A 23,206-nucleotide genomic window follows, 5' to 3' on the forward strand; every position below is an offset into this window, starting at 1 on the left:
CTCTCTCTCTCTCTCTCTCTCTCCTCTCCTCTCCTCTCCTTCTTTCTCTGTCTCTCTGTCTCTCGCTGTCTGTCTCTCTATCTGTCTCTCTCTCCCCCCTCTGTCTGTCTGTCTCTCTCTCTCTGTCTTCTCCATCTCTCTGTCTTGCTCTGTCTCTCTCTCTCCCCCCCAGCCTCTCTTAAGTGTTCACTCCTTTTTGTTATGTGGTTATTGTGAACATTTCATATTAAATCCTTCCAATTCCAAATGAAAACTCAAATACACTACCAGACATATTTAACTCCAAAGACAATTCTGCCATAAGGCAGAATTCAGTGGCATCAGCAATTTACAGCTGAATAATGTCTCAAGCAATGATAATGAGCCTGATGACATTTGCTTGTACATAGTTAAATCTCTCACAAAATAATCCTTTTCAGCTCAGAAAGTTAAACCTAGTAAAGTATTCAGAGTATGTAAAAGCTCATAATAAAATGACTCCATCCTGTGAGCCTATAATTTTGTAGCTGGGGCCCTTCCTGACACACCTTACAGTCCCCACACATATCCAGCTGTGCTGGTCTCCCAGATTCTTGCTCACCACGATATTTCTGCTTCAGAGCCTGTATGTGTGCCCTCCCCTCATAAGTAATTCCCTGAAGATCCTTTGTCTACTGGCTCAGAGTTTCTTTCCATAGAGGACAGTTTGTGGTCAGGACACTCTCATTGACTGTCGATTCCAAGATGTTGATTTTGCATCCTATTTTCTCCAAATAGGTCAACCTTCCTTGGTGACCCAGTGAGGAAGCAATGGTTCTCACACTTGGGTTAATAAGCATCTCTCTGACAAATTCCAGATATTGACCAGGCTATGCTTGCTTAGTTCTGTTGGTTCCACACATACTGCTTTTTTTATGAGCAGAATATATTTATTGAGAGAAAGAAAGCTCCTGTCCCGAGAGAGGGACAGGAGGGGGTGCCGAGCAGGTAGTTCCCCCAACACACATACTGCTTTTAACCACAAAATGAAATACAGGGGCCAGACAGATAGCTCAGCAGACTAAAGCGCTTGCTCACCCAGGCGCAGAGACTGGGATTCAATCCCTGGTGTGCCGTGCCAGCACTGCTCCCAGAGTGCCATAAGATGGCAACCGAGACTGGGCATGGTGACACACGCCTGCAATTCCAGCTCTTGGGGGGGCTGAAAACAGAAGGATCACTATTAGTCTGATCTGTGTAGTGAGACCCTGTAGCCCATGTTAAATACATTGTAAAAGAGAAAAGAAATGCATTAAATATTCTCTAGCATTTGCAATCTCTCCCAGTTATAATCTACTTCCTAATAATAATTAGGATAAGCAGAACGTGATGTGGGCCTGGAGCTTGTTCTAAACACTTAACTTAATTCATTAAGATAAAATGACTACATAGATTAGTAATATTATTACTAATAATAATTACTAATAATAAAGTTAAACTCTGAAACACAAAAGGGTGAAAAGATTTCTCCAACTTCACATAGACAGTAAATGTAAATTTTAAATATGAACCCAATCTGTCTAGATCCAGTACTCTTATGTACAAGCTACAAAGCTACGTTTATTTATTAACTTAATAATATCTTCTTATTTTAATTTAACTTCCAATCAGTGAAATAATTATATATAATTCCATCACATATAATTTCAAATCGTCATGGAAATTTGAAGAAAAATGAGTAGTAGCTATGAAAGAGAAAAGCCATTTGGGATCTAACTTTGATTGTTGGTGGGAGATCTAGAAGAACTTGAATAGAGATCTGAAAGACAGGGAAGAGTAAGTAAAAGATACCTGAGCAGAGGTGCTCTATGTAAGAACATATCCAAAACCTCAAAGGTAGGGGAACAATTGTCCTATTCAACAAATTGATCTAAAAAAAAAAACCTTATTATTGAAATCAATCAACAGGAAAGAGATAATGTGTAAGTTAACTATTTCAGAGAACTCAGTCACTAGAGACCAAACACTAGAAAACAAGGCTGGATATGGTGGTCCATGCCTGTAAAGCCTACATTTGAGAAGCTGAGGCAAGAGGATCTCTTCAAGTTTAAGGCCAGTTTGGGCTACAAGATCAATCCAGCCTGAACTGCACAGTGAAGCCCTGTCTCAAAAAAGCAAAACAAAACAAAACCACTGGAACGCAGGGAGTATTGGAGTCAAGACCTGTGTCTCTTGGGGGGATGGGAAGTCATGCAGTGATTGTGAGTATTTAAGGAGCAATTGTGTGGGAAAGAAGAGACTTAGATGCAGATGAAGAAGAAAGAAGAAAGAAGAAAGAAGAAGAAGAAGAAATGCTTTGTTAGAAGATCCCAAGCAGATTCCAATGGATACCTGGGCTAGAAAGCTACCAAGCTTATAAAGCCACCAGGCTTCAGTCATGGGGACTACACTGTGATGAGCTCCTATAACTCAAATTACCTCCCCAGAATTCTCACTATGGTCTAGACACCATCATGAGACTAAGTTTCCACCTTCTAATGCCTCACAAAAGGTGTGAGTTTGGAGGAAGAAACCAAATATAAAGGCTTGTACAAGTATGCGGGGGAAAAACCCAAAGGGTGTGTAGCAGAAGGGCACAACTGATTCAGCCACAGAGCTACGATTCGCATGATCCCTTTAATAGGTCTTGTTCAGACAACCTTGTAAAGCAGAAGGCTATGGCTTCTCTTTCTTTTATACTGGAAGTGTCAGGAGCCTCTCTGGCCATTTATTTGATGGAGAGGTTGCTAAATGTTATGGCAAACAGCCACATCCATCTGGGTAATAGTGGAGTGTCAGTGTCTGTGGAAATAGAGAGGCCTCACCAATTTGGGAAGGAAGGTTTTCCTGGCCTTCAGACCATGCTATGTAAGAACATGAGAAACTAAGGTCGTAGAATGTCACAGACCCTGGCCATGGAGTGAAGGAGTGTTCTGTCTCATCCTCATTCCACTGTTGGCTTGTGTAATCCTTATAAATTGCTGAATATCTCTGGAGAAGCTCTGACAAGAAAGGAAGAGGCTAAAACAAGCAGCCCTGAACTGTGCACACAGACCTTAGAAGTATGCACCTGCTTTCTGATCCTGGTGACATCATCAAACACTCCCATCTTCCTAGTCAGTTCTGGATACCATACTGCTGGCTGCTGTGTAGCAAACACAGAACCTTGGTGCATGAAACAAGAAGAATCTATGTAGCTCCTGTAGTTGCTGTTTGACTGATGTAAAAACAGCTGGTCTGGGTGATTTTTTCTGGCTTGGCTGAAGTGATTGGATCTGCCCCTGCAGTGCATGGTACTGCAGCAACTCTGAAGACCAACCCAGGGAAATGCTTCTCATGGAGATAGCAGGAGCCCAAGGCCATAGGCTGAAGCAGCGTGGGAGGCCTCTCAAGACTCAGGCTCACAACTGCTACACCATATCTTTTGCAGTACTCTATAGGCCAAAGTGTGTATATGGTCAAACCCAAAAGCAAGGGGCAGGGAAATAGACATACACCATTCCTTGGGTGTGAGAAGCTAGAGCTACCTGGGGCTAAGTAAGCACAGAGGAAAGAATCTCTAGGTTGGTACACCTGCCTTCTTCAACCAAAAAATTGGGTCTGCAGTGGACCATCTTTTTCACTGCCTTCCATTGTGTTTTTCCTTATGTTGGGTCCCTAAGACCTTAGCTAGAATGGTTTCCTATCTACTACCCAAACTCCATCTATTCTATAAGCCCCAAATAACACATCCCTCCACTGTGAAATCTTCCCCAATGCCAAAGTTGGTCACAAAAGCCATTCCAGTCCTCTTATTTTGAGTGTTTCCAATTGTTCTGGCCATTTTATGTAACAAGTTCATTGGAGTGTCAAAGGCTCTGGACACAAACCTGGAGCTTAATCCTCAGGGTTACTGGGGGAGAAGACACACTATGAAGGAATGTACAGTTGGTGTGTAAGCTTCTGAGGAAGGGAAATAGTTGTTGATTCTCTGTCTTTAAAACTACCAAAATAAAACTCCAAGTGATGCACTCTCCCCGCTTCAGTTGCCCTCTGTGACCAGGATGCTGGGCTCTGTCATGGTGTCCCCCAGCAGCCTACTTATTCTTCTAATCTCATACACTCCCCTCAGCCTGGACAAAGAACCTTCATTCTCCTGAGAGTCTGCACCATGCCCTTGGGATGGGATGGGACAGATGAATATCACATTTCCCTCATGGCAGCCATAATACCCACATCTTCTTCTTTGGGGAACTCTTCCTTTGATAAAAATCAAATCAGACACAAAGACAACTGTGAGTAATGGAACCACACACCCAGACCTCAAATTATGTTTTTCCAATACACACCACATACAATAAAATTTCTTTACAGCGATACAGTCATGTAAAAGTGAAGACAAAAGTGAAAAACAAAATGAAATCAAGAACACACTAATGCATATTGCCAATCAAATTACAGCCACATTACTATCTGCTGTATTCTAGTATATTATCCAAATTTAATAGGATAGACAGACAGAGAGAGAAAGAGAGAGAGAGAGAGAGAGAGAGAGAGAGAGAGAGAGAGAGAGAGAGACAGAGAGAGAGACAGACAGATAGACAGACAGGCAGAGACAGACAGACAGGCAGAGAGAGAAAGAAGATAGATAGATAGATAGATAGATAGATAGATAGATAGATAGATAGATAGATAGATAGGATGGAAATGATGATAAAGAGAGAGATAAAGACAGATTGGAGGGAGGAAGATTTAGTGTAAGAATTACCTCTTTCACAATTAGAGGGGACCAGAAGTCTCTGATCTGCTATTTCCTAGCTGATGATTCAGAGAAGCCAGTAGTATAATTCAGTTCAACTTTGAAGGCCCAAGAACTAGGTCCACCAGTGTCAGGAAGGATGGATGTCCAAGTTCAAGAAGAGAAAATTTGCCTTTCTTCTGCCTTTTTCTACTGTTCAGCTCCTTTAAAGACCAGATGATAACTACCTCCACAAGGTAAGAATGGGTCTTTGTCATTTAGTCCATCAATTCAAATGTTTCTATCTTCTGGAAATACCCTTATAAGCACATTTATAATAGTGTTTTGTGGGCCAACCAGATAGCTCAGCAGACCAAAACACCTGCTTAGGCAGAGGCAGGGACCAGGGTTCAATACCCAGCGTGTTCAATCCCCGGTTCTGCAAAAAAAAAAAAAAAAGAAAGAAAAAAGAAAGAAAGAAAGAAAAGAAAAGAAAAGAAAAGAAAAGAAAAGAAAAGAAAAGAAAAGAAAAGAAAAGAAAAGAAATACCCAGCGTGCCATGCCAGCCCCACCCTCAGGACATGCTGAGACAGCAATTGAAATTGAACGTGGTGGCGCATACCTCTAATCCCAGCACTTGGGAGGCTGAACACAGGCAGATCACTATGAGTCTGATCTGTATAGTGAGACCCTATAGACCCTGTACTAAATACATTTTTTAAAACATTTGAGTTTTGCCAGCTATTTGAACATCTCTTAGCCCAGAAATATGCTAAATCAATCACAAGTTAATTTATGTGTCATCTGATGACCAATGAGCTGGGTTCAGAGCTTCAGAAGCAGTCACTGATGAGATACATGTGAGAGGGGCTGATGCCTGGGACAGTGCCCAAATGACGGGTTTCCTTCCCCTCACTCTCTTGATCTTTGATCTGATTTTTAATACCTCATTCACCTCTAGCTATAAAAGCAGGCCTTGTGGGCCTCAAAATAAATAGTCTGGTCCTTATACAGTTCTCCTCCTTTCTTCAGGTCTTCTCTTTTAAAGTGTTATGCTGTAATTCTCTGAAAAACTGGAGAATAGCATTGTCCAGCCCTCTGGGAGATAGATCCTTTCCTCTGCTCACTGTTAAGTGCCTGGGGACCATTTGGAGCACACTGCTCAGCAATGGCTGCAGCAGACCCTGCAACCCTGGGGGCAGAATTTATTAGCTCCACCACCGGTCCCAGTGCTCACCTCCTCACACTCCTATTCCTCAGAGGCATCATACACTCTGGCAGACAAAAGAGAGAGAGAGAGAGAGTTTGGCATCCCCTAAGTCCCTGCATGGCTCCAGTGACCACCTGGAGCACAGAAAGTGAGCTCCTGTCTTTGCAAGCACGACCTGGTAAATGCACGTCAGGCCCAGCCGTGCTGCCTCAACTCAGAGTATAATTTAGTGGATGTCTTCCATGCTGTTCTGGGAAGTGGGAACCTACAGAGATTTGATAATTGGCATCCCAATCTGAACGTGCTCTGATCCCTGCCGCTCACTGTTGCTCTAATTGCTTGAAGACCCATTTTTCTATCCCAAGACCAGGGGCCAGAAACTTGAATAACCTGAAGGCAATAGATGTGAAACTTTCTTATTCCTTCTCCTCAAAATAAAATGAACTTTTCTATTTCAGCCATCCAAGCAATAAAGGGCAATTCTTGGAAGACCTGTGATCTAAGGAGCTTCTTCCAATACATCTGGGTCCATGAGGAGAAAGGACTTAACAGGTTATGGAAGGGGCTGCTTTGGAAGGTCATGGACACTAGCTGGGTCCAAACAGGCCCCGTCATTCAATTTAGAAACCTGGGAATTATGTGTGGTTCTTCCCCTATTTCAGTGATCCTGCATATATGTCCCAATATGCTAGCTGCTAAATCATTTAGTCTGTCCTATCCTCTCCACCCATTTCTGTAGGTCCACTTCACCTCTTCTCTAGGGTAGTCTCCAAACTCCTCTTCCCAACATCCTCAAGCAAGGATCAGCAGGCTTCAGCCCATGAACCAAATATGGCTGGCTGCATCTTGTTATAAATGAAGTTTTATTGGAATACAGTTATTAAAACTTATTTCCATACTATCTATAGCTGTTTTTATGTTACAACTGCAGACTTGACTAGCTACAAAAGAGACCATTTGCCTACAAAACTGAAAATATTTACTCTTTGGACAACAGGGACTTAGAGGCTGGGCCTGCACATGCTCAGTGGGAACTGTTTAGGATAAAACTTGGCATCTCTGCCTTCATTTTATATCTCCAACCCTGCAGAGCAATCCTGAGATGACCAAGAACAAGACCACGGCCCACCAGGATTTCCTGTCTTGCCAGTTATGCAATTTCCCAGCTATGTATCTCCCAACTTTTGTCCTTTTTCCTCTTTCCTACAAAACTCCACAGTGCCCCATGACCACTCAAAGGCAGACTGAGCCTCTTCGTCTGTGCCCACAGGACTACTGATTCAATCTCCTTTCCTGCCCTTCACCAGCCTCATTCCTTTGATTGGTGTTTTGAGGCAGGTGGTTGAACCTGGCCCGCTGGAACCCCTGGAGGACCTGAAACTCAGTATCATTTAGTCCTTTAGCCCTTTAAGAATATATTTGTGGACTCCTTCCCTAAACTACCTGAAGTATCAGCTCATGTCACTTCTTTCCCATTGTCATCACTGCTAAACTGGAAAATTTTGTATTCTTGCCATCCACACAACTTCCTTTATGAATCACTCCTCAGCTGGTACAGGCATCAGACTTTGGCAGCCCACAGACTAGAAGATCTAACTCATACTCTATTGTGAATCATCCAGGATTTAAAATATTTAAAAAGTTGTTGTTTTATGTTTAGTCTTATGATTTTATTCAAAAATCATAAGACTAAACATAAAATTTACACATCTGACCTATCTTGAGACATAAGGATTTTGGCAACATTTGAAACTCTGTTCTCTAATGGTAATGACCAAGCCAGAATCAGTGTTTATCCACCCTATTAGACAGAGTCTGAACTCACCTGTTTGCCACAGACTCCACCCCACCCACTATTGTCCTATGCCCAGCCTTCACTAGCATAGACATAGGAATGACACCCCTACCCTTCCTTGTCTAGCAACCACCTCTCTTCCTCAAACTATTTCCCTGTAATCATACCAAAAGAGCTAAGAGCTCCCAAAGGAAGTGTGCTCCTTCCTGCCTCTACACGCATGTATGACCTTATAGTATAGTATATGAAATAATGCATGACATTATTTCTCACAGTTCTGGAGAGACTGGAGGTTCAAGGTCAAGGTGGAAGCAGGGTTGTTTCTACTAAGGCCTCCCTCCTTGGCTTGCAGGTGGCCACCTTCTGTCTGTGCCTTCACAGGGTCTCCCCCTGTGTATACCTGTGTCTTAACCTCTTCTGCTTACACAGACTCCAGGAATTGTGGATTACAAACCACCCCCACTGGCTTCACTTAACACTACTGACCCCTTAAGGGCCCTATCTGAAAATACAACCTCATTCTGAGATCCTGGGGATTAATACCTCAATATAGGAATTGGGGACATAATTCAGCCCCTAACCTCTTTTTCCTACTTTACTCATCTAAGAAATACTCTCTTGAAGGATCAGATCAACCATGACCTTCTATGACCACCCCCGTCATCATGCATCATTTGTAAGCTTTTGTATTTCTTTACTAGAAAACCATTATTTTGTACTTTAGAGATTATTCCTCTACTTTCCCTCTGAACCAGGATATTCTGAGTGCTGCTAACTTCTTCCTATCTCTATTCATTCAGTAAACATCCATTGAGCTTCCTATGTGACAAGCAATGGGAGGGCCAACGATAATTCAACAGTGAACAAGACAAACAAGGCTCCTGCCTACATAGGGTTTACTTTCTACTGAGGAGGACAAAATAACTGAACAAGGAACAATGACAAATTATACAGCACTATGTTTCACCCAGTGTAGGTATTCAACAAGTACTAAATTAATGCTGTGGGAGGGAAACATGTTTGTGTTATCCAGCTTACCATTGCTATCATGAAATACCTGAAGTAATTAGTTTATAAAAGAAAATGTTTATTCTGCCTCATCGGTCTGGAGATTCCAACCTAGATCAGGCAGAACCATTGCTTTGGGCCTCTGTGCTGGTCAGCAACAGCAGGGAGCACACAGTGGAGCAAACTGCTCACCTTGTGGCCAGGAAACAAAATAGAGTGAGCAGGGTACTCCCAGGGTACCCCCAGAGCCACAGCTTCCATCACCCAAGCACCTCCTTCACCCAAGCACTTCATAAAAGTCCAGGATACCTTTCAACAGCACCACATTGGGGCCCACACCTTTGACACTTAGACCTTCAGGAAACATTCAACATCCAAACTACTGTGCTATTCATCTGAGAAGAATGGATCGAAGAGGGACCTAGACATATTAAGACACATTCAAACCTGAAACCCACTGTATTTTTCAGTTCTAAGTTGCTGTGGCAATTTTATGTAGAATGTCAAGGGAACCTCCCTTTTTGTTCTGAAATCAGTTAATAACCAAGACCCTATGTCCCTGCATCCTATATCCCTCTTTAATTCCTGAGACCTAAGAGCACCCCCCAGATTACACATGAAAGCCAAATCAAAACCCACCTATGTCACAGCTCACCCCTCTGCCTCAAATCCTAAAGGCAAGTTCTGATTGTGAGGGTCTAGACCCAGAGATGTTCCATATGTTCTTGTGCACAACTTTTGGGTGTATTTTGAGGGGAAAGTTGAGAGGAGGCAGGTGGCAGTGCTTAACAGGATTCTTTCTGTGTGAATGATGCTCATTATGAGGGAGTGTCAAAGTCCATATGAACTGGTAAGAAAGTGATGAAGCATTTTGAGAAATTCTCTACAAATTATGTGAAAAATAATACTAGCCATACCAGGTTCCAACTGCTAAAAGCACGAAGTCAGTGGGAACTCAGCATGGTCACTATAATGCCCACTATTTTCCCCTCTGTTTCCCATGATTTTTTAAATAATAAGTGCTCTTTGGGTACTACAATATAAAAAAATGCCTATTACAGAAAATTGTAAGTGGGCCAGCGAGATAGCTCAGCAGTCTAAAGTGCCTGCTTAAGCTTGCTTAAGCAGGCACAGGGGACCACACTTCATTCCCAGGCACCACATGCCATGCCAGCCCCACCCTCAGGGTGGGCTGAGCTCACCCCCCAAAAAAAAATTATAAATGTATTGAAATGTAAGCACAGGATTCATTCATGGACTGTCTTCACAAATTTATTCATATAGAAGAAATTTGGAATCATTTTGTTATATAAAAATATATGTCAAATTTATATATTAATCAAGTAGGAATTGGTGTAGGAATCTGGAGCACCACATTCCAAAATATTTCTGTTGGACTTTTAAGACATGCAGTATATTTCATAAAAATATTACAGTATGTCCTTCATATCAATTATCCTGTATTATATGATTTATATTGTGACTGCTTTCTCTGACTTTTGAATGATCACACAAATATTCCTAAACTGACAACGGGGTTTTGTCCAGATAAACTTGTGGTAGGTGACAATATGGTAAAATTGAAATGCTTTAAATACATCTAATCTACTGAACATCCTAGCTTAACAACGCAGCATGCTATAAACCATGGGTTATTCTCTTCTTGCTGCCTTTGACCAACACTACAGAAATATCCTGCCCAGGAAGAGGTCAAAATCCAGAACAAAGTTCTTACCAAGTGATTGCTTTCATACCACCACAAAGTTGAAAAATCTTAAATCAAACCATCATTCATTGGAGACTAGCTGTATTTTCTACTCAATTAACTCATTTTTAAGGTGGAAATTAAGAGGAAGTTTTTTATACTTGATGAACTAAAAACAGTTCAGTGTGATGTGTGTGATATAGTCTCTTTGTGGTGTGTGTTTGGGTTATGGATAGTGTATGTGCTATAGATTGCATGTCTTTGAGGGTATTAGGAGGAAGTTGGTTTGTATGTGTATGAGTGGGGTGAGGAACTGCTATGAATTATATGAGTGTGTGGTGTGCATTATGTGTGTTATAGAACGTATTTACGTGGAGCTTGGGTGCATATTTTGGGTTTATGGAAGTGAGTTATAGGTTGTAAAGGAGTTGTATAGGGATTATGGATTGTGGGTTGTGAATTGTGGGGAGGGATTGTAGGTAAATCTACATGGCAGATTGTGTGTGTGTACATTATGGGTTGCTAGGGTGTAGGTGAGTGCTTTAAGTTATGTATGACAGCTGTGTGGGGGCTGTGGGATGTACGGATGTTCAAGTGTGTTGTGGGTTGTGTGGGCCATAGCTTGCACACATGTGAGGTGTGTCTCTGGTGCTAGTGTGTTCTGTTGGTTGCAGTCAAACCCTGAAGTGAGTTTGTGGATAACTGCTCAGCCCTTCATGGAGGGGAAGTGAGCTCAGGGTGTCCTCCATGCCATTCCTCTATCACCAGGAAGACTAAGCTCCACTTGCCCACAGTTGGCACTTGCTGCATAGCAATGCTTGATTCTTTACGCTTCCTGCTGAATTTCCATATCCCTTTCTAGATAGTTCCTGAGATGCTTCCCAAATTAAAAAATCCTTTCGCTTTTACAATTTCAATGACCTACCTCTGGACAAACCCAAATGTGAACTAAGGCAGACATGTGGCCAATGGGACTTCACTCTGAGGACAAGGAGCAGTCATGACAGTCATCAGCAGATGCATCAGACAATATATTATGTGCTATAAAAATTTTAAAGTGTGAGAAAGAAGTCTCCAACAGGTTTCAATAGCCCATCACTCCCACTCCCACAATAGATGCCAGTGTCATTCATGCACAAAAGCCCCAGTCAAGGATGAGGATTTGCCCATCTACACTATAGAGGTGGCCCCTCCTCTCATAGGGGTCCTTAAGAGCCAAAGCTTTTCACTTCAGTGGAGGTTACACATCTAGGAAGTGGCCAAGCCTGTCGTAGAGTTCAAGCCACTTGTCTCCTTGCCCCAGTCTCATCAGGTCACTTTCACAGTGACACCCTGAAAGGTATTTTATCCAAACCTGCCAAGATCAGGACCCTGAGCCAGCAGAGGTAAAAGCCGGCCGGTCACAACTGCCTTGTTTAATGGGCACTGTCACTTCCTCTTAGCCTTCACTGGGAAAACAAAGACCAAAGCCACATCCTGTCCTGGGACCACAGCCAGGGTTCAGCCTCCTTTGCAAGTCCAACAGCCACTTGCAGACCTATTCTGAAAGAGGAGATGCTGGCAATTATGAGCATCCATCCATCCTGCAGGGCACAAGTCCCCTGGGAAGCACTGTCACATCTGTCAGTCCCTAAGTATATTGAACATCAGGGCCTGCGTGGCTGAGGCACCTATGAAATGTTCCTGTGCCAGTCTCACCATTCAGTGTGAATCAGAGGGGACAGAGCTGAAGCCTCAGGACAGCTGAGCCCTGTGTACACATGCATGAAGCAAAGGACACTGAGGGGGACATGAGGAGTTCCCAGACACAGAGATGGACAGTGACAAACTGCCACCCCCATGCTGTGTGTGGACTATTGCATGCCCCAAACTCCGGCTTCCTGCAACCCTCGTGAGAATAATAGAGCGTGAGGAGCCAGCCCAAGATAGTACTATGTGAAGCATCACAAGCACAAATTATTTAACTCTCTGTGCTTCAGTTTGCTCTTTTATAAAACAGGGTTAATAATTCCTATTCCACAGCATTGCTGTAAGGGGCAAATGAAACACTGCATGTGCAGATCCATGAACATGATAATTCACACTGTTCAGCATTCCCCTACCTTCCCCGTTAAAATAACTAGTATTCACAAAGAACTTACTATATTCCAGATACTTCTTAAAAGGACACTACAATGTACATTTTTATTCAGCAGCTATGTGAGGCAGAACCCACAGTTCATGTCATTCTATAGATTAAGAAACTGAGTCAGAGCAGGAAGTTGAGGCACTTGCAGAGGATCATGCCAGGTTGATCTGACTCCAGAGCGCAAGCTCTGAATCCTTCTACTTCCTCACTCAACTCAGAGGAAATAGAACGTGGTGGATTAATTAATGGCCAATTTGAATGGGAATATCCAGCTGAATTGTGTTGGGGTGGTTCTGGGCATGGAAGACCCACTGAGGATTATTGTCTGAATAGCATGAAGGGACAACAAGAGGAAAGGATTTCATTGCTGGTGTTCTTAGAAAAGCTTGGCCATTTTCTTTCCAAAAGGGAGCTTCGGTTCATGTTGATGGAGGAGCTTGGTCCTTGTTCTCACCAAGGACGGCTGTTGCTTTCATCAGTGGAGCTCTGGTCTTCACTTTCATCTTGAGTATCATTTTCTGACTGCAGGGCAGATCCCCAGCCTTCTGACACAGATCCTTTAACCTGTAGGAGAGACACTCTAGCCTTTACACCAGCCCTTGGGCTTTCCAGGAACATCCTTTGGTCTCACATTGTGGATTCTTCAGCCTCCTGATACAGACTTGCATGAGGCATTGCTGCGAGAGCCAGGCCCTTGGCTAGATTCTTTGAATCTTTAGTCATTGGATGGATCTTTAGCCAGTGGACAGATCTCTTGTACTCTTCTACATTTGATCTTGTGAGTGTATATTGTAAGATAATCTTACAAATTTATATATAAAGTATTAAACCTGTTCTTTGTGTAAGACTGACTAATGCAGAGAAAACCCAGCTTACCCAGGAAGAACACTTATGCATCATATGGCATAAACTGGACTAATGACTTATAGCACTAAGGACAAAGCTGTGGCTGAGTTGGTGGTATTATATTTTATACCCCTGATTCTAAACCAAAATAATGATGCTGTATAGCAGTAGGCTCAAGGTGCGGCTCAAAGCCCAGAAGCAGTAACATTATCAGGTGGATTAGTCAGCTTTGTGTTCCTGCAACAAAATACCTGAGACAAGATACTTAAAAAAGAAGGTTTACTCAGCTCACAGCTTGGGAGGATCAAAGTCCAAGCAGTACAGACAGGCTTAGTGAGGGTAGGCTGTAGGAAGCTGACCTCTCAGTGGATCCCAATGGCAGGAGCAGGTGTGGTAAGGAGAGTGGGGGACAGACATGTTGGGTTTTTTTTTAAAGCCCTCTCAAAGGAACTCAAGAGGTCACATCAGAACTCCTCCACTGCCCCACTACCTCCATCACTTTTTCCTTTTTATCATGCAACATGAAACTCTCTTTCTTTTTCCCACTCTTACCTGCATTCTTTTCTGTCTTACATAGACAGAAATTCTTTTGCCTAGAATTTCTCTGTAAGTAAAGAGGAGTGAGACTAGGATTGTCACATCCACTCAATCCACATTTACCTGTAAAATCCACCCCCAAGACCAAACATGGTGTCACTGCAGTGCGCTGACAGAGTGCTCACATCAGAACACTGGAATCTCTGCTGGAAGCACCTCTTTGGCCAGACTGCAAGGTTCACTGTGGCATGAACCTTTTCCCTTGCTCACCAATATTTTAAGTACCTCCATGCCACATAATAGGTGCTCAGTAAATATTTTTACATGGGTGAATGAATTTAGTGTTAACCTTCTTAGAAACCTGCAAGGGAATAACCACTAAGACAACAATATGCAACATTAATTATTGAAACTGTGCTAGTAATTGGTTTTGAAACTGTCCCATTGTTATTTGTTTCTCAATAAAATTATTAAAAAAAGAAACCTACAAGATACATCACATTTTTCACATTTATTTATTTACTTATCTTGAGGATTAAACTCAGGGTCTTTGCATTAACTTATATTTTGGCCCTTCTTTTTATTTATTTTTATTTATTTAGGCGGAACCGGGGATTGAACTCAGACCCTTGTTCTTGCCAAGGAAGCACTTATTCCACTGAGCCATCTCCCTGTCCCCAAGGCCCTTCTTTTTAAAAACAACTTTGAAATGGTTTTGGTCAGTGGCTGAATCACCCAAGTTAGGCTTGAACTTGAAAGACTCCTAAGGAAACTGAGGTTCAGAGTGTTAGAGAACACTCCCAAAGTTTAACATAACAATAGATTCAAGATACTGGTGCCAGGCTTGTGATCCCAACACTCTGAGAGGCTGAGGCTCAGAATCATAAGTTTAAACCCATAATAACATAATGACTTAGCAAGACTCTTTCTCAAGACTTTTTTTAAAAATTGACCTGGAGATGTAGCTCAGGGTGAAAGCCTACTCAAAAATTAAAAAAAAAAAAAAAAGAATTTGAAACTAGAACCTCTAGGTTCCAAAGATAACCATCCACCTCTCACCATCACCACTCCTCATCACCCACCACTCATCTCTTCCACAGCCATGAACCTCCAGAAGGGATCACCCTGCAGGTGAGAGCAGCTGGGCAGGACCCAAGGCTGCTCCTCTGTGCTCTGAGTCAGGAGAGTACTTGTATGACAGGAAATGAAGGGCCTGAGCCCTGAGCATGAAAGAGTGGCTTGCTGACAGAATCAGGTGAGCGCAAATATCTCTGGACTGGGCCAGCAGAGAGGAGATAGTGAAGTTTAATGCCACCTAAGGCAACAGCACCTGTGGGGGGTGCAAGCCTCGCACCCTGCAATGCAAAGGTCAGCAGGCCAGTTCCAAATGAAGAGTTGGCTGAGACCCCTGTGCTCATGCCCTGAAGGCTGCTCCTAGACACAAGTTCTGGAACACACAGAGAGGACCTCAAGGATCAAATTGTCACCACAAGAGAGATGCCTGATTCTCTGACTTTTGATCTAGATTTACCTTAACTTTGTGAGACATTCAGAATTCTGAAACTTTAGCCAACACAAAATTGTGGCTGTTGTTTTATCCTCATGCAAATTAAATGGAGAAAAGTGGAATCTGAATTGAATTTCATGATGATCCCTACCTTGGTTAAAAAAAGACAAAATTTGCAACAACAAGAACAACAAAACAATCAAAGGCCCTAAACCAAAAGTTTGAGGAGGAAAAAATAAAAGTTTGAGGAGGAAGACTCAATGTCCCCTTCTTTTCATTATTGCCTTAATTTGCATTAAGGAATCTACTGCTTAAATAAGATAAAATTCCATTTTAAAGAAATACAGTGGTCTCTTTTCAGTTCCGCCAATCCGTGGCCTAAGAGGCAGTCACGGCGCCCAGCCGGAATGGCATCATTCTGAAGCCCACTTCCACAAGGACTGGCAGTGGCATGCGACTACGTGGCTCAGGCAGCCAGCTCGGATTGTTCACAGGCACAAGGCCCAGCAGGCCAAAGCGCGCGGCATCGCCCTGCACCCCGCATCTGGAGCTATCCGGACCCATCGGCCCATCGTGCGCTGTCCCATCCTGGGATACCACACCAAGGTCCGAGCCGGCAGGGCCTTCCGTCTGGAGGAGCTGCAGTGGCCGGTATTCACAAGAAGGTGGCCCGGCCCACTGGCATCCCGGTGGGCCCAAGGCGGCGGAACAAACCCGAAGAGTCCCTGTAGGCCAATATGCAGCGGCTGAAAGAGCACCGCTCCAAGCTCATCCTCCTCCCCAGGAAGCCATCGGCCCCCCAAAAGGAGACAGCCCTGCTGAAGAACTCAAGTTGGCCACCCGGCTGACAGGACCTGTGATTCCTGTCAGGAGCGCCTACAAGAAGGAGAAGGCCAGGGTCACCGAGAGGGAGGAAAAACTTCAAGGCATTCGCCAGGCTGCGCATGGCCCGTGCCAACATCCTGCTGTTTGGCATCCGGCCGAAGGGAGCCAAGGAAGCCGTGGAGCAGGATGTTGAGAAGGAAAAAAAAAAAAAAAAGATCAACTGCCATTGGGATCTTGTAATAAATGCTCAGAAAAGCTCTAAAAAAGAAAAAAAAAAAAATACAGCGGTGCTAATGGAGTGCTTGTTACATGGCTATTTCATTCCACTTTACATAATCTGGGGAAGTGCGTATTACTGGCCTAATGTTACAGTTGAGGATGTCAGGCTCTCGGTCAGGCTGATAGCCTGACCAAGTTAGAATGGCAAGTTCAAAGCCAAGGTTTAAAAATAAATTTTGACCAGTGATACTTTCCAACCTTAAATACTCTTTAGAATTGTATAGGAGGCTGTTAAAACTCCTGATGTCTGGGCCACCCCCAGACCAATTAGGTCTGCACCCTTGGGTGTGGAACCCTGGCACTAGCACTTTTTAAATGTCCCCAGAGATTGTCATGTGCAGTCAGGATTGAGAACTCCTGCTTAAGAGCTGGGTCATTGTGGAAGTCAAAGCACAAGACTAGCGAAGAATGAAGATGGAGGCAGCTCAAAGGAACAACTAATTAAGGACAGCAGAAATACTTCTGGAGCTGTCACACAGCAGGAGTGATGGTGTGGCAACTGATCCTTCTTTCTGTGGGCAAGTTATACACCCTTTGGGTGAGCTATGGCCATGTGACTGGCTTCAGTCAATGGAGGAGAAGTAAATGTTAATAGGCAAAAACTTGGGAGTGCTTGGGTTCTAAATTTTGCTCTCTTCTGTACCTCTTTTTACCCTGTTTTTAAAAAAAAAAAAGAAAAAAAAACTACTGTTGCCTTGTTTGTTTGTTTGTTTGTTTGTGGAAAGAAATACAAACTACTCTTAGATATTGGCTTGTCCATAGGGCATGATAAATCTGTAAAACAGACCTGGAGCAGCCACAGTGGTAGAGATAGCATAATGTGTCTTCAAGCAGTGGACAGCACAGTTCAGTTTCTAACCCAAGTTGTCCTTTGAAGAGAAATTCTTAATGCCACTATACTTTGCCACCTCCCTAAGCCTTCGTGGCAGGAGAGATGAAGGCTGCTGTAGCAGGGACTCTCCTCCAGACTGTTACCAGGCTCTGAATCCTAGTCAGAACAGGTGAAATTTAAGAGCCAGATGTCAGCGACGATCGAGTGGACACCTATGACATTGGAAACTTCCCTTTCTGAGATGACAACAGGAACACAAGGGTTGTGTTTTAAATGACCCAGAGTCAAAGAAACACTGGCATCTGCAGAGCCCTTACAGCCATCTGTCTTCCTGCGAGAGGGTGATGCTGCAGAATCTCTGCATAAAAGAGCACCGTTTATTACAAGGTCTGTCAGTGTTAACTCCATGGAGATACAGAGAGGAGCAAGTCTGTGTGGCATTGGCTGTGCAGCTATACAGTAATGCTTCAGACTTTTGCAGGACTCTACCAATTAAATTCCAATAGCATCCCCTGGATATGATAACCATAAATGTCCTTAGATATTACCAGATGTCCCCTGCTAGAAGGAGACACTTCCCCTTTTGAAAACTATGATTTTAATACATGAAATAAATCCTTGAACTAGAAAAAAACATCACTGGGGATATCATGCAATGCATTATCCTAAGCCTGGATGCAAGTCTGAATCACCTGAAGGACTGTAGGAAATGCAGATTCCCAGCCCTCACTCCCACTCTTTGGGGGTGAGGCCTAGGTGTCTACGTTCCTTAACAAACTCCCTGGGAGAGTCTCCTCCAGGCTGCCCAGCCCTAAGCCCATGGACCATTATTTGGGAGCCATGGTAGCATCATTTTGGGTGTGGTCCCTGGAGCTAGATTGACACAGGAGAAAACATCAGCTCAAGAACTTACTGATTAGGCCCGGGGAGATAACTCAGTAGAATAAGCATGTGCCTGGCAAGCACAGGGTCCTGAGTTCAATCCCCGGTACTGAAAGAAAAATTTTAAAAAACAAAACAAAGAAAGAAAGAACTTACTTACATTGAGGAAAACTGCCATGTTTTCCAGCTGCATAGCACGCTTGAAAACTAGATTTCTTCTTAGAGGTGGGTGTCCTTGTCAGAGTGGCAGTGCAGAGGGTGAAACATTACTCATAGTCAAAGTTTTGTTCAAATTCTAAGAGGTCCATAGGGACTGCTTCGCTAAGACTCATGGGCATGAGAGAACCTTAGGAAAATGTGCCTATTTGAGAAATCTTCAGCCTCTAATCTCACTCAAAGTGTGAAAACAAAATGCATAAGAAAAACATTTGTGTTGGTGCTTTGGTCAGAGGAAAGGGAAAGAACAGGATGGCCGGCTAAGCAAGACAGCTCTAAGAGTGGCGTGGTTTCTATGTCTGCTGGCCATTCCTCTGCAGATCTGCTCTACTCTTTTTTAAACTCTTTAAGCTTTATTGATATTTTGCTTTTATAATTCACAATGCATTCCACAGATGTAGTTAAACACAGTTTAAACCACAGTGGTATAAGTCTTCACTTTATAATTTCTTGCGTAACAGTGGAGCCCTGAGCTGCTGCTTAGGGGTCCTTTAATCCATGACATGCACTTGGCAACCATGTTCAAGAACAGCAGGAGTGGGGTTTTGAAAGGCCATGTTGGTTGTGGGGTCCCCAGTGAACCCAGCCTCCAGTCTCTCAGAGCTTGTGTGCACTTTTGCAGCATTTAATACATTCCTTTAAACCAGTGTGCATGGGGTCTACTGTCTATACCAAGCATGGATGTTTTTACCTTTTTGAGCCTTTTCTTTATCTGAGAAAGGCAAAGACTACTTGCAAGTGTTAGGACTACAGCAATGGTACCCAGAACCTGGAGATTTAGGTTGGAATTCAAAGGATTCTTGAAGCAAATAACATCAGCTTTCTGAGCTTCAATTTCTACAAAGTACAAGGAAGGTACAACTTATTTTTGAGAGGGTTTTGCAGGTCAAAATGGAGTGCATAGATGGCCTTTGCATGTGCCAGGTGCTTGGTGTTATCTGGCGTTATTGCTGGGTGGTGTGGAAGGCTTGTCACACCCATGTCACCCCTACATTCCCGTGCTCCAGAAATCTAATGTTCTCCATGACTGCAGAGTCAGGCCCTTCTCCTCATCATGTCTTTACTCTTGCCTAACATGGCCTTGCTTTTTACTTCTACCTTTCCAAATCTTTCAAAACATATCATGTTTCCTTCCTTCAAGAAATCTGTGCTTCTGTTTCTCTTTGCTGAACCCAAGCAGCATCTGGTGATGCCTACTGCATAATTCAGTACTTAATTATGAATACAATAATTCCTTAGAAGCTCTTCCTGGCCATGCCTTGTCTCCACAGTTAGACTGTAGGCTCCCCTAGGGCAGGTAACCTGCCTTATCCCTTATTTGCCACACACTGTGTTGGGCACTTAGAAGGAAAAAATCTGTCATACTAAATGGGGGGATTCAACAGATGCCAAATCAGTGTCTCAGGTCACAGGAGCAGGGGGCAGTCAGGAGCAAGTCTCCCCAGAGCCCTCAGCTCCACAAGTTGGAATGACTATGTAGTTATTTGGTAATTTGCATACAGATGACATTCTGTGAAACGCAGGTGCCTGCCTTTGTACCAGTGAGACCAATTAAGAACTCCACGTTTGAAAAGCAGAGTGTTTAAGAAATGCCTGGGAGAACAATTAAGAGCACAAAACATAGTAAATGAAACTGGAAGTTATCAAAAGCTATTGAAAGAAGTGGAGGAAAAATGGCGAGTGGCCACATGGGAGGCAATAGAGCCCAGGGGATCTGATTATGGACTATGGACGCCAACAGCCACCAGCCCAATCCCAGCGGAGCCACTCAGCTACAACACCTTGGGCGTACACTGGCACAACTTTTCTGAACAAAAGGTTCCTTGATTGTAAAATAGAAATAATAATAGCACTTGCCTCATAGGATGGTTGTTAAGATTGAATGTATTAATATAAGTAAAGTAATTAAAACAGCGCCTAGCACTTAAGCGCTCAATGACTGCTGGTTGCGATGATTATAATGATTATTAATATAGTGTTATGTTTGCTCCAAAATAACAGAGACCTTTTCTGCCTTGGCTTTTCAGCACCCCAGCAACTCTGGCACCTCAGAAGAACTCAATATGTTAGCTGAGGGATCAAATTAAATTGCAAATTTAGCTGGTGACAAACTGGTCTGCTGCCAGAGTGTCCTTCCCTGCTCTTGCCTTCTCATGGGCAACGTATCAAGCACACTCTTGTAAATTTCCACCCTGGCTGGATAGGCTAAAGAAAACCCTACCCCAGCTCAGCTTCCTAGTTCCCTTCAGCCCAGCCCATTCCCACATGTCAGTACAGCAATTCCAGAGGCTCGATCTTCTCCGCTCCTTTTGAGCTCACACTTCGGGCCATCTTTCAGATCCTAGCTCCAACTTTCCAGGGCTGTATCTTACTTCTTCACACTATCAGGAGATGGCTTCTGGTCATCCCATGCTCCAGATTCTTCTGCCTGGCTCCTAAGGCCCCACAACCTAATTCTGATGCTCTTCAATATCCCAGGGCACAAAACCCAAACACTTCCACATTTCATGACCTCCTCTGGTTCCCAAACTAGACTTAGCAGTCTTACAGATGAGTTTAAATCCATTCAACATCTTGCTAATTGCCCTTGGGTCACTCTCTCTGACCTCAATTTCTTCATTCAAAATGTGGGATAACACTACACAGTCAGTGTTGTAACATTTAAATGCCCGAGACAGAATTGGTACATAAAAAGGAACAGGCCAGCGCTAACTCTTTTTTGGCCTGCTACTTCTACAACACGGTGCAATCACTAGAGTCCCATAAAAACATGGGATGAGCCATTTGGTTGGCAAGGGCCTGGTGATTGAAATCGTGAGTATCAAGTCTATTTCTCCAAAAGAGAGCAGAATTTTGTAATAAAACTGAATTGTGGTGGGATGCTAGCAAAAGCTGTTCACTGCAGCCTTAGCAGGCAAGATAAAGGGCACATCCTTGGAGGCCAGGGGACAGGTTTATTAATAGGATTAAAGCCCCGGCTGGCTACTGGAGAGTCAGGGTAGCTTATCAGCATGAAATAGAGCACACTCACAGATAAGGTCACCCACTGAGCAGCCGAGAGTGCACTTCAGAATTAAAAAGTATAATGGGGTACTGGCATGGGTAGGAATGGAAAACCAGTGGCCCTTCAGCTCTGGGCCATGATCTTCTATAAAAATGGCTACATCAGAGTCATAGGGGTGGGGATACTTAAGATACAGAATCTGAAAGTATCCCTAGAGTTTCCAGTAAAGTGAGTGCCCGGCTGGTACCTGGGTACCCATTTGCAATCTTTGAAGGAATCTTAAGTGACGATGCTAAGGAGACAACCACGCCCAGGACAGGTTGAATTGGAAAACAAAAATCATGTTATATCTATTTTTGTAGAAATCTACATACAGTCATGTACCACATGTCTCAACAGTGCACTGCACGAATTACAATGCTCCCATCAAATGATAACGAAGCTGAAAGACTATCACCGAGTAACATAGCAGCCATCATAAAATCACCACCATGCATTACTCCGTGCTTGTAGTAATGCTAATATAAACTAACTTACAATGTCAATAATATTAAGATATGGCGCATACAACTATGTACACTCAATAGTAATCAATAATGGTAATAAGCAGCTATGCTAATTTATGCACTTACTATAATTTCTTTTTATCATTTTAGTGCATGCTTTCCACTTACTACAAAACTTTATTGTAAAACAATATGCCATGTTACACCAACAGCAACACCATATGTCTGAAATTTACTAAATCAGGATTCCTCATTGAATCATTTTCTCTTGTTCTCAACTTAATGAATCAGATGTCATTGGTTCATCACAGTTGTGTAGGCCACAGGCTAGACCACCTGGGACAGGCTAGACCACCCTGAGCCACCTGGAACAGTATTTAATGGGACATACCATCAAAATTCCTGTAAGCATATCTGATGTTCACACAAAGATGAAATCACCTAAGAGCAGGTTTCTCAGAACATTATTTCATTGTTAAGTAACAGGTGACCCTCGTTGGCTATAATCTATTCATTTGATTAACAACTCACCACTACATGTAAACTACACTTTGGGGGACAAGAAATAAAAAAAAAAAAAAAAAGATAGTCACATTCTTCATGGAGCTGACAGTTGCCCCTGGGGGTATAGTCAAAGAACACAATAATCATTCATTCCTTCAGCAGTTAGTAGCTTCTGTGTGCCAGGATCTGACCTAAGGAAATGCATCTTAATTAAAGAAATGAAAAGCAACAAGAATGTGGAAGAAAGTCACAAATTGGATTTCAATTTATTGGGGACATCAATATTTCCTTTTTCATTTACTTTTCAGAATTATGCCCCACATTATTGTGTGGAAAGTGAAAGGAATGTTTTTACCACATACAATATGGTATTTTGAAGCATGCATACATCATGCAAAGGCTAACCTGTGCTAATTAACATGCTTTAGCTTCACATAGTTGTCACCCATCAAGGCAAGGACATTTAGAAGGTCCTCTCAGTGACTCTGATGAACCCGGTCCACTGTTAGGAATCGGAGTCGTCCTATGGTACAGGAAAAACTCTTGGACTTGTTATCTTAGGAAGCTGTTAAACAAATTCAAAACAGCAAATTTAGAAAGGCCTAGAGAAAATTGATTCATTAAACCTACCATAAATTCACCAAGAGCCTGTTATGACAAAATGTACTACATAGGATTACCAGGTTGGGATCTAAAGAAAAATCACCT

General features: G+C 43.0%; 1 pseudogene; it reads left to right on the plus strand.

Annotated features, from left to right (window-relative positions):
- The window catches only part of LOC101585295, a 142,437-nt pseudogene that overhangs the window by 7,775 nt on the left and 111,456 nt on the right, over nucleotides 1-23,206 (plus strand).

The sequence above is a fragment of the Octodon degus genome, unplaced genomic scaffold, assembly GCF_000260255.1.
Source record: "Octodon degus isolate 3935 unplaced genomic scaffold, OctDeg1.0 scaffold00200, whole genome shotgun sequence".
NCBI lineage: Eukaryota > Metazoa > Chordata > Mammalia > Rodentia > Octodontidae > Octodon > Octodon degus.